Here is a 12688-nt window from a genome sequence, read left to right on the forward strand (position 1 = left end):
TCACAGAAGTGTTCCACCATTGGAGCAGTCATTATCTTCTTCTTGATGCGGGACCGATGCTGGCTGATCCTTTGATTTACCTGTTGACTGGTTTTGCCGATGTAAATCATCATGCACGGACATAGTATCCCATACACGACATTCTTAGTCTTGCAATTGGAAAAATCTGTATGTCTCCACTTAGTGCAATGGTGAATAAACTCATTGCCTTCAATTGTGCTCGAACAAGCGACGCAATTGCCACACTTGTGGTGGCCTTCAATCGGCTTCAGGTTCCATTGTGCCAGAAGATTACTTTTGGGCCTTGGAACAGCGATATCAGCCCTAATGAGTTGTTCGCCAATGCGTTTTTTTTCGGTAGGCAAAGATGGGTTTGGGGAATGGACAATTTAGGCCTTCCAATAGGTGCCAATTCTTTAAAACAGCTTGGCGGAGTTTATGAGTATCCGGACAGAAGGTCGTGACGCACACAAGTTTATTTAATAACGTGCGTTTCTTAGTTTGTAGCAAGCATTCCCTAGGCGTGTACCTAGCATGCTTGAAGGAGTGTTTGAGGAGCTTTTTGGGATAGCCCCTTTCTTGCATATCGCAGCAAAAAGATCGACCATGTCTCTCATAGTCTTGCACATCCGAGCAGTTGCGTCTAATTCTAAGCAGTTGCCCGTAGGGCAAATTCGCCTTGAGGTTTCTCGGGTGTGCACTCCTATGGTGCAGGATGGTATTTCTGTCCGTGTCCTTTTTGTAAAGCGATGTCACCAATCGCCCTTCCTCACATCTCAGCTCAACATCTAAGAATGTCATGCGGCTGGTACTGTTTTCTTTTGAAAATTGAATATCCCTGTGCCTTGTATTCAGCCAGCTGTGGAATGCCATTAACTCAGCCTGGCTCCCCTGCCACAGGAGCCAGACGTCATCAATGTAGTGATACCACTGTATGATTTGTTCTTGAAAGGGGTTATTGGCCTCCACAAACTTCTCTTCGTACTGGGCCATGAAGAGAACCGCCATTTCTGGGGCGTAAGGACACCCCATGGCGGTCCCCTTCACCTGCATGTAGTACTCGCCATTGAAGGTAAAATCATTTTTCTTCAATGCTATTTCAGCAAGTTGTAGAATAAAAGCAGTGGGAACCCGATGAGGTCTTTCTCTCTGATCCAGGTATATCTGCATGACTTCCAAGGCCTCTTCTTGAGGAATTTGGGTGTATAAGGATGTAACATCCATAGTCACCATGATTTGAGAGTGCAAAGGCCATTGAGACCAGCCAGGTGGTCACCAACGCTAAGTCGCTCTTGGAAAAGATTGAAAATATATCCAGACCTTTAAGGATAACACTATTAACGACAAGAGCAACAGGTACGAACCCGACGTCAAGGCATTTAAAATCGAGCAGGTATATCCCTTTCTGCAAGAGGATTATTACTCACAATCAGACTCTCGCCAGTCCCTGTCAAGCTACCAAGGTAGGTCTAGGAATAGATTTACCACCTTTTCCAGCACGTCTTCCTCGGACTCCTCAGGGTCCGACAACAGGAACCAAAAGAAGGGTGTGACTTTTTTAGAGAAGGGCAAACAAACAAAACCCAGGTACAAGGTTCCATGGGATATGCGAACCAGGAGCAGCAACTACAAATCATAAGAAACTCCACAACGATAGTTAATTTATCCTCGAGGGTACTATCTAGCGAAGAAGAAGCAGTACTCAATCTAGGTTTGAAATTTGTACCTAGCAAGAACACTGACTATACCAAGCTCAAATTGGAGGCAATTGAGTTCTGCCGTAAGGTAAGACTCAAGGCATTTTTTGCCAATACCCCATCTAGTGAAAGCACGGAAACAACGGGTCTCAGGAACAATTCAAAATGTGTCCCTTATACCAACATCCCTAAACAAGTGCTAGCATTTGAGAAGGTACTGCTTTCTTCTATTGGCAAGATGGAGACAAATAAGAACTTTACCCAACAAAACATGAGTAAAAAACAAAGAGAGACAATTCGTTCGCTCAAAGATGACCCCTCTATTGTCATCAAACAAGCAGACAAGGGCGGGGCTGTAGTCATCTGGCCCCGCCAGATGTATCTAGCAGAAGGTGAGAAGCAAGTAAAAAACACCACTTGGTATCGCGCATTAACGGAGGATCCAACTAGGGATATTCAGGGACAAATTGCCAAAGTTTTGGACTACGGCAAAGAGAACGGTTTCCTGGGTAATAAAGAATATGATTATCTCCTTAAGAAATGGCCCAGGACTCCGGTCCTTTATCTTCTACCAAAGATCCATAAGAGCCTGCAAGAGCCTCCTGGCCGCCCGATTGTTTCGGGGTGCGACTCATGTTTGGAGCCGATCGCGCGGTACTTTGATTTTTTTCCTAAAACCATTTTTGAGCCAGGTGAGTTCATATCTGCGTGATACGACAGATTTTTTGCTCAAGGTTGAAGGCACTAGCTTGGATGCGCACTCTCAAATCATGGTGACTATGGATGTTACATCCTTATACACCCAAATTCCTCAAGAAGAGGCCTTGGAAGTCATGCAGATATACCTGGATCAGAGAGAAAGACCTCATCGGGTTCCCACTGCTTTTATTCTACAACTTGCTGAAATAGCATTGAAGAAAAATTATTTTACCTTCAATGGCCAGTACTACATGCAGGTGAAGGGGACCGCCATGGGGTGTCCTTACGCCCCAGAAATGGCGGTTCTCTTCATGGCCCAGTACGAAGAGAAGTTTGTGGAGGCCAATAACCCCTTTCAAGAACAAATCATACAGTGGTATCACTATATTGACGACGTCTGGCTCCTGTGGCACTGGAGCCAGGCTGAGTTAATGGCATTCCACAGCTGGCTGAATGCAAGGCACAGGGATATTCAATTTTCAATAGAAAACAGTACCAGCCGCATGACATTCTTAGATGTTGAGCTGAGATGTGAGGAAGGGTGATTGGTGACATCGCTTTACAAACAGGACACGGACAGAAATACCATCCTGCACCATAGGAGTGCACACCCGAGAAACCTCAAGGCGAATTTGCCCTACGGGCAACTGCTTAGAATTAGACGCAATTGCTCGGATGTGCAAGACTATGAGAGACATGGTCGATCTTTTTGCTGCGATATGCAAGAAAGGGGCTATCCCAAAAAGCTCCTCAAACACTCCTTCAAGCGTGCAAGGTACACGCCTAGGGAATGCTTGCTACAAACTAAGAAACGCACGTTATTAAATAAACTTGTGTGCGTCACGACCTTCTGTCCGGATACTCATAAACTCCGCCAAGCTGTTTTAAAGAATTGGCACCTATTGGAAGGCCTAAATTGTCCATTCCCCAAACCCATCTTTGCCTACCGAAAAAATCAAAGCATTGGCGATCAACTCATTAGGGCTGATATCGCTGTTCCAAGGCCCAAAAGTAATCTTCTGGCACAATGGAACCTGAAGCCGATTGAAGGCCACCACAAGTGCGGCAATTGCGTCGCTTGTTCGAGCACAATTGAAGGCAGTGAGTTTATTCACAATTGCACTAAGTGGAGACATACAGATTTTTCCAATTGCAATACTAAGAATGTCGTGTATGGGATACTATGTCCGTGCATGATGATTTACATCGGCAAAACCAGTCAACAGGTAAATCAAAGGATCAGCCAGCATCAGTCCCGCACCAAGAAGAAGATAATGACTGCTCCAATGGTGGAACACTTCTGTGAAAAGGGCCATACCGAACATGAACTTAGGTGGTCTGTGTTGTACACTGTTAATACCACATTAAAATGCCATGACGTCGAACGTGCCTTGTTGCAGAAAGAGGCGTACCTCATTTTGAAATTTAATAGTACTCAGACTGGCCTGAACAGCCTGTCTGAGATAGCCCGCATATAATCATTTGTGACAACTTGTATAGTAGACTTATAGTCGGTCGACATCCCTGTCTGCACCTGTGGCCTTACCCAATTTCCTCCTTTTCAAATCCTATCTTTGGTATAGGAGGACCGTGGTCAATTGAGATAGGTTTGTACATAATAAATACAAGACTCAGTGTCAGATTGTCCTTTGCGCCAGCATGCGCTTTGATAATAAAGTTTTCTCTTCCACAACTAACACGCAATCCGCGTTTCAATAATTAATTCCTTTTTAGTGGTTTCTTATCACTATATGAATGCGCATTAGGCGTGGGTAGATGGCCATATATTGATGCGCAGAGAATGTAAGAACAATCACTCACAGTCATATAAGGGACTACAAGCCCCACGATGCACTAGTGTGGAGTCGCGCATATAACAAACGAGAACTGTGGTCAGCCATCTTGATAGAGAAAACGAGAGACCCCAGTAGCGGCGTGCTGTGTAGCAAAACAGGTAACTGACCAATATTTGGCAGCGCGAATGAAGCCCCTATGACATACCCGTACGCCTGAGCGATCAGTGTTTACACTCGCGTTTTCTTTTAAATAGGACCGTGTTTGAGGCACAATTTTGAACTGCATGAGCAAAGAAAACTACGGAAAGGTAGGCGAATCCTCCCTTGACTTGAGTGCATTACGCTCTAAAAACATTCCGTAGCTAAAACATTTCTTTACATTTGTTGTAGGCTCACAATTTATGGTGTCACGCAACAAATAAATACGCCGGTCGGCAGTACGTGCACACGAGTATGGTATGTTTCATTTGCTGATAGGTAATAACGAGCTACTCAAGCTATGAGTACGATTTATTCACTTATTTCTTTAAAACTTCCCAGAAACTCCTGCCCATCTATGAATAACGAAGAGTCCTTCGGACACCACAAAGGTTAACCTTCCTGCCCTCCTTACAAATAAGCTCGGTATGTAGTTTATCACTTGCTATAGCCCACTATCAAAATTAAGAGGCTTCCATGAATTTGATGATTAAAACAATCTTTTTGCATCTCGTAGATACAAACATTTAACAGCCCTGATGAGAGACCAGTAACTTTGCACCTGGTCTTGAAACGCGTCGGCAGTCTTCTTTTTTTGGGTGGAACAAACTACCATCTCCAAGATACTAGGACCGGCTGGTCCAGGAATCATTAGTTTATGAGTCATTAATTTGCTTATACTCCCCCAAAATTTGATTTCTCTCATTTGTTGATTGTAATGTTTGTGATATTGATGTTTGTGATGTTTTTATAATTTTTGTAATGTTTGATGCAAAAAATTAATTTATTGTGTAAATATTATGTGGTTCTATGTGTGTACAAAGCATATATAGATGTGTAAATATTGAAGTGTACAGTCCGTTTTCTGTTGCTAATTTGTGAAAATCCAAAAAGTAAAAAGTGATTGACATGAAATAATTATGTCGAGGGTTGGTATAATAAATTGTTTTCTAACCCTCTAAAAGAATTGTTTAAATAATTGTGGTCTGAGCATTACGTGTTGTTGTACTTCTAAAAAGGGTCTAGCCCTCACCACTTATTCATGGACCTATCCCCTTTCGTTCTTAAAACATATTGGCTGTGGCACGTACATTCCACAATGTATACAACGAATTTGGTGTTGCAATTTATGTTGGTGTTGATTTCATATTTTTGTGACATTGCACCATGTTATCAATTCCCTTTCCCTCCCTAGGTTTACAGACCTGCCTTTCTCTCCCCCCCTTTTACCTTACAGATCTCGCACCGCGCCGCTTCCAGGTAATCCCCTCCCATCCATTATTGACACAGGTTTATTCTCACCCACAATTCGTTATAGTATACTCACGCTCATGAGTCATTCGTCACCGCACACCGGTGATCACACTCAGTTCACTGTTCTCATTTGTGATCGTGTTTTAGTCACAAGCAATGCATGCCTACGTATTGTAACCATGTATATAAAGAATTTAATAGCAATGTGGATTGTTTTATCGCAGCAACCTCGTATCTCTCGCTATCCTGTTTCCATGATTTTTAGGTTAAGAGAGTGGCTATTCGACGAGGATTGGCAGGCCGCATTATCCTCGCCTAAAGAAGTTTCGATTCCTGCCCGTCTCCGACTCGTTCAACTCAAAATCTTACATCGTGTATATGTTACTGGTCCGCACTTGATTCGTATGGGTTATTCCTCAGATGGGTTATATAAGCGTGGTTGTGGGATGCTTGGAACTTTCCTTCATATAATTTGGGAGTGTCCGGAGGTGGCTACGTTCTGGAATCGTGTGCATGCCGTGATGGGAAGGGTCACTGGAGTGGTGTTGGTGCCCGAGGCCAGACGCTGTCTGTTGAATGTGTGGGAGCCGAATGATTATGGTATGGCACAGACGTTGTGGGCGACCCTCGGGAATATGATCGCTAAGAAAGATATTGTGCAGTTGTGGGGCTCCCAGCGGCCACCCACGGTATCGGTATGGAAGGAGAATATGGATTGGTGTATGTTCAGAGAGAAAACTGTGAATGTGGCGCAGGGCAAACCTAAGAAATGGAACAGCATCTGGTGCCAATGGACTGCATACCGTGGAAATATATGTACGCCTCCATTCGTGGAGAACCCCGATGTCCCCCTGTCCCCCTGATCCGACATTCCATATATTGTGTCCTTTATGTTATCTCAAATTTGTTTCCCCGCTGACCCCCTCCACACTCCATGTTCTATTGATCTACTGTGTAACATCGTGCTTAGGTGTCCCCCAATGTGAACACATGTCCATGTACATTGTATTTTGCCTTGTATGTTGTTTTTTCTTCTTTTTAATAAAAAAGTTTTTAAATAAAAAAAAAAATAAAAAAAGAGTGGCTATTGTTTACCCATAATTGCCAGTATCAACCGTCTCTCTTTAGTATTCTCTTCCTGTTTACCGAATACGTCACTCATTACCTATGCTTTTACGTATTCTTACAGTTTCGAATGTCCTGTATATAATGTTTGACCTTTACGCAACTGTTATCCAAGTCACTCGTGTGCTCTTACTACTTTTAGACACGTGCACGAGTTAGCAACCGACTGTTTACCATTCATACCACGACTCCGCGACGGGCAACATCACTCCTTTCCTGCACACAACCTTGCACTCCCGGCCATCTTCATATCTACTTTATAATACCACTATACTCAGTTCGCGCATGTACCGATGTGTCTAGATTATCATGGTGCCAACCTTATCACTGATATCTGTTCACTGCCCAAACATAGTTCACTTGTTCATACGATATCGTGCACAATCTTTATGCCATTGCTACACGCACCATTACTGCTCCATCATTTCCATTGTTGTCTGTCGCAACATTGATTATTTTGTTTTTGTCTCTGCACTGACAATCTCCTCACCTCTTCACTCACTTCTCACTCGTAGTTCTGATAGGACAGTTTCGCACATGCTCACCAATGTGCCTAATGTATTATTATTTTAAGTTTATTTTTGTAATTGTACAATCATGTATAATATTTCATGTTTATATCTTTTCTTTGGACTGCTGCTGGAGTCCCCCATTTTGCTTATATATACTTTCTTTGCTGCTTTTGTCATGGTAACACTATGATATGTTTTACAGCTCTGATGAGTCACAGGTTTTGCCCTGTTGATGAAACACGTGTCGGCTGGCGTTTGTAAAATCTGAAAAAAAGAACTACATAAAGCATCACATACTGGCTCTACCAGACTACCGGTGTCAATCGTATTTGTCTCTAACTACTGTATGATCAGAATTGTTAACCACACGTGTGCCCAGTGCCTGTTCAATACACTGTGAGGTAATCCTATTTGCACATGAGGTTTCTTCACCTCTGCAAACATTTACTAAATGTGCCTCGAAATACAATTCTAAATCTTGTTTTCAAGTGGATTCCTCCCATCAAAACTGTCAACGTGTTTCAGCCCCCATTCCTTCCGGGCTTCATCAGGACAAGGGTAAAGGAACCAACCTAATGTAATCCAAAAATAGACAATTACAAAGGTTAAAAAACTGTCCTCCAAGTACCACAGGATGTGCTGAGCCCAGGGTATGCAACAAGTGCCCCTATTACTAAAACAACTGTGAGTTTGGGGACTCCGAAATCACACTGTGCCTGGAAACCCCATAGAAGTGTAACAAAAAAGCAGTGGTTCCTTAAGGAGGCCCAAAGTGTGGTAGAAGAAAAGGCTCACACACCCAAAGTGCTACCATCATAAAGCACTGTTGAGAGCAGCAAACAAAATACACTCACATGGCCTTAAAGCTTCAGGCTCTTTCTTTTGCTCTTGGCAAGCGATCCCACAAAGTGGAAAACTCAAGTCACTCGCATACAGCGTAATCCGGTCACCTGAGAAAGGTGGTGAATGCTAGCAACAAACCAGGCTGATGAAATAAATTGTCGCCCCTTCGATGACCATATCAGTGTAATAGGTAAATACAAATCCTACATACCTCTCAACTGTAAAGTATTAGTCAAAGGCACCAAAAGCCATATGAAGCCCAACCATGGCGTTCTTTGGTGGTCTCCCTGCTGAAAATCAAGGGTAGGACCACATTACGAAAGTGTCTAACACACAGGAACTGGGGCAGTCCCCTAAGTATCTGGGTGAAAAAACACTCACCGTCTGACGTTCAAGTGTTGCCGCTCCGTATTCCAAGCTTTTTGCTCCGACGTGCTGATGAAATTGCCTTACGGAGGTCTTAAAAGCAAGAAGCTTCCTGCAGGCGTTGTCCGGTGTTAACAACGTCACGGCCTAGTCCAAGGGGACTTGAATGGGACATTGTACCATATAAAGGGTCATTTGATGTTCCCTATGGTTAAGTAAATTGATAGGTATTTTTTGTTCCTCCAAACCAACCTTTTACGCAATGTGTACCCAACGTAGAATAGGTCAACAGTGTAAAGGCAGACTCAATCTTCATAAGTGCTGGACCATTTAAATCCTTTCACGTGCTTGTCGGTTCAGAGCTGATGTGCATGGGACTTGATCACCCGAGCAAAAACAGCAGAGGCAATAGGGCGCACCCAGTTGTGTGTCTCTCCAGAGATCAAACCGTTGAGAGAGACCCCCATTCTTACCCACGCCAGTGGTGTAGTTTAGAGCTTGATAGAGGATAAATATCGAGGCCTGGTTCCAGGTGCTCAAACCGAAGGAGTAAGTCCTACCAAGAGACAGAACCAAAGGCCTTATCAAACAAAGTCAATCAGTACCACGGCTAAGGGTGGCCATAGTTGCCCATTCATGAAAAGCATGTTACACAGCCATCATATTTTTTGTCTAGTGAACCTGTGCAGCAGAAAAGTATAAAGCCACTTCGATCTTTGTGTACAAGGGCAGTTGTAACCATGTTGAGCCGCATCACTAGAATTTTGGCCAGTATTATAGTCTCTGTGTTAATCATCGCTATTGACCTATATGATGTGGATAGGGGTACTGGTCAGTATGTTTTTAGGTTTCGCCTGCATAGTGATTGTGCTGTGCTCGCACTGTGCTTGTGAAATCTCTTGTATCTAAAATATCTTAAAAGGGGTCTCTTATCAGTTCCCATAGGTGAATTACTGGGTTCATTCGCTTTTTGTGGAACTTTTTTTTTGTTAACTTTCCCTTGCTGCACGCATTTACAATAATTCTACTAATGCTGTTTACACTGTTTAAGCCCCAATCACTGTCAAGATAAGATCTCTTCACAGGGAAAAGGCAGACAGCTTCCAACAGTATGCTGGAATACTTGCTTTTATTACATAATTGTGTTAAGCAGATGCTTCAGCCTTTGATGTTTTGTGTCATTTCCTATTCATGCCTCATTACCTTTCTTTGCACTTTGGAGGCATTATCGAATTGATTTTTTCAACATTATCTAGTTGGTCATTATGATCAAATTCTAAATGTGGTAATAAACATTGCACGTTAATCATTAAGTTAATATACAAGAGCTATACTATATTTTACTACTAAACAGGTAGACACAAGTGCAGTTAACTTGCAGACAACAGGATCGTAATTTGAATGTTACAGCAGGTGCAGTAGCACAGGGCCCAAAAGTTGTCAGAACTCCGGTAAACACACAATATTGCTACATTTGACTAATAAACTGGCAGCCAAAAGTGCACTTACCTTACATAAAACATGGTCATAATTTGAATAGTGCAGTAGGTGCCGTGGCACCAGGCCCTAAAGTTGTCACAACTCCTCTAAACACCTAATATTGCTGTATTTTACGACTATACAGGCAGACACAATTGCAGTTAAAAGGGGCTTGATTAGAATGATGCAGCATGTGCAATGGCACCGGGGCCAAAAGCTCCAGGGACCCCACTAAACACAAAATATTGTTACATTTTACTACTAAACAGGCAGTCACAATTGCAATTATCTAGCAGACACTAGGGGCATGATTTCATTGGTGCGGCAGGTGCAGTGACACCGGGGCCCAAAGCTCCTAGGAACCCCACTAAACACCAAATATTGTAACATTTTACTACTAAACAGGCAGTCACAAGTGCAGTTACCTTACAGGCACTAGGGTCATGCTTTGAATGGTTCAGCAGGTGCATTGGCATGGAGGCAAAAAGCTGTCATAACTTCTCAAAACACCAACTGTTGCTATATTTTCAGAGTCAGAAGTCATGGAAAATTGACCCGCACCAAGGTTTATACACACGTATTTGATTTATCCAATTTCTATGTTTCACAGTAATAATAGATATTTAGACAGAAACTTCCCACACATAAGAATTAAAAAAAAAAGTTGATTGTAGATTTTTCAATTTTATTTATTCAAGTTCTTAGTTAAAAATTCACAGCATTGCTTGTTGCCAACGCGTTTCGTCACATCCGTGACTTCTTCAGGGCTCAAAGTTAATGTTTCTGACAGAATTCCTAGTTAGCGTCAGCCACCATATAATCTCTACATGTTCTGGTCTGATATCTCCTGTTCTTTTATTTCCTGTTCTTTTATTCGTGGCTAAAAGATTAGTGTCTCGTGGCCAGCGCTAGTATGAGTATAGGTGAGTCTCCAAACGTCCTGGACAATGTATGCGTCCGTTTTACTACTAAACAGGGAGTCAGAAGTGCAGTTATCTTTCAAACACTAGGGAAATGATTTGAATGGTGCGGCAGGTCCAGTGGCACCAGGCCCAAAAGTGTCAGAACTCTTCTATACACATAATATTTCTATTACATCGAATAATTATATTGTTTCCCTCTGTTATTACATTTTTCAAAATGTTGCTATTACTTACCTACACTATACCACTAGTAACAGCACAATATATTGCCTTTTTGTACATAAAAAAGTCATGACACTTTTAACAGACTCTCTGTAACTTATATTGTACAACTACTCAGGAAACAACAAAAAACAGCTTATTATTAATCACATAGGTGATACCTAATGCATTTACCAATGCTTGTTAATATTGTGACAATATAAATCTCTTCTAAGCCTTCTGGGAGGTGTCCTATCTCGCGAACCTCATTGTAAAGATTCAACAATGACTGGGGTGAATATATCAGTCTGACATCCAAACAAATCTATGAGTCCCATTAGGACCTGGAGTTTTACTTGTAGACAACTGGGAGATGGCGTCTCTGATCTTCTCAGTCATGGTGGGCACATTGAGGAAATGTCATTGGTCTGCAGTTAGTCCTGGCGATCATGCAGAGGAAACATAGGCATGTATATCTTCCACTGGGGAAACTTGTCGGCCTGTATAGACCAGAGGATAGTAGGCTGCAAAAGAGTTTGCCATGCTTTTGAGAGTCGTCCTTATGGCACCAGTCACGTATTCTATCTGTGTCATATGACTGCCCCAGATTTTCTGTTGACTCAATCAGTGGAGCAATTTGCTAGTTTTATTGCCCTGTTTATCTAAGCAGCATCATGACACCAGCCACAGTTTCCTGGCTACGTCAATGGGAGTTTTCTAAAATTTCAAGGTGGTCTTTGTGAGTGACTGTAGTGTTGTGTTGTGTTTGAAGCCCCTTCCATGTATTCTCACCCAGTGCTTTGCTCCGTGTGGTCAAGGGCAACAATCACATGTATTTTCTCTTTCTTCCTGTAGAGTAATTTAGAGAATATGCCCCTCCCCCCCAATCAAGTATCCATATGCTCCCCATAGTGTTGCAGGGGATTCTATTGACCTTGTGTTTTGCTGGAAGAATTGTGCTGAGTCATCCCAGACTGTGCCCCGGAAATCCTGTTTGGTTAGCCACCAGGCGCTCATCCAACATGAGGTCAATAAGTGTGGACAGCCACAGCTGATATAAAGTTCCAGTGGGGTATTATCAGATAGCCCCTACATATGGAGAAGTATGTCCGTCATTAAATGAAGATAAGCAGGGGGAATAAGTAATTGTCTAGTAAAGAGAAGTTTATAACAAACAAAACTACTTGAGGTTACTTAAAGTCTCTGCTATCCATTTGTAGTTAGGATTTACTTTGGAGAGGGTCATTAAAACTTTTTTGAGAGCTCATCTCACCGTTAACTTTTCAAGGCATGCTTCACCATTGACAACCTCTCACACTGGAGTAAGAACAATGCCGCCCCATCAGACTCAACCAAGGGCAGCTACGCTTGACCCTGGGAGTTCTTAGAAATCTAATGCCAGGACAATGTCTTGGGTCCTGTTGATTTGTCCCGAGAAGAAGGTATAACCTCTTGCATCTCAGTGATAACAGCACCATGCATCACACAGGCCCATGGCTCAAGTGAACAACACCAGTGGGGTGTAGCCTGCAATGTCAGCCAGCCCGATCTGGTGCCAACACTTTCTTCTTGGCCCCTTCGAAATATGTTAAGGG

The sequence above is a fragment of the Lissotriton helveticus genome, chromosome 5_1 (genome assembly GCF_964261635.1).
Source record: "Lissotriton helveticus chromosome 5_1, aLisHel1.1, whole genome shotgun sequence".
NCBI lineage: Eukaryota > Metazoa > Chordata > Amphibia > Caudata > Salamandridae > Lissotriton > Lissotriton helveticus.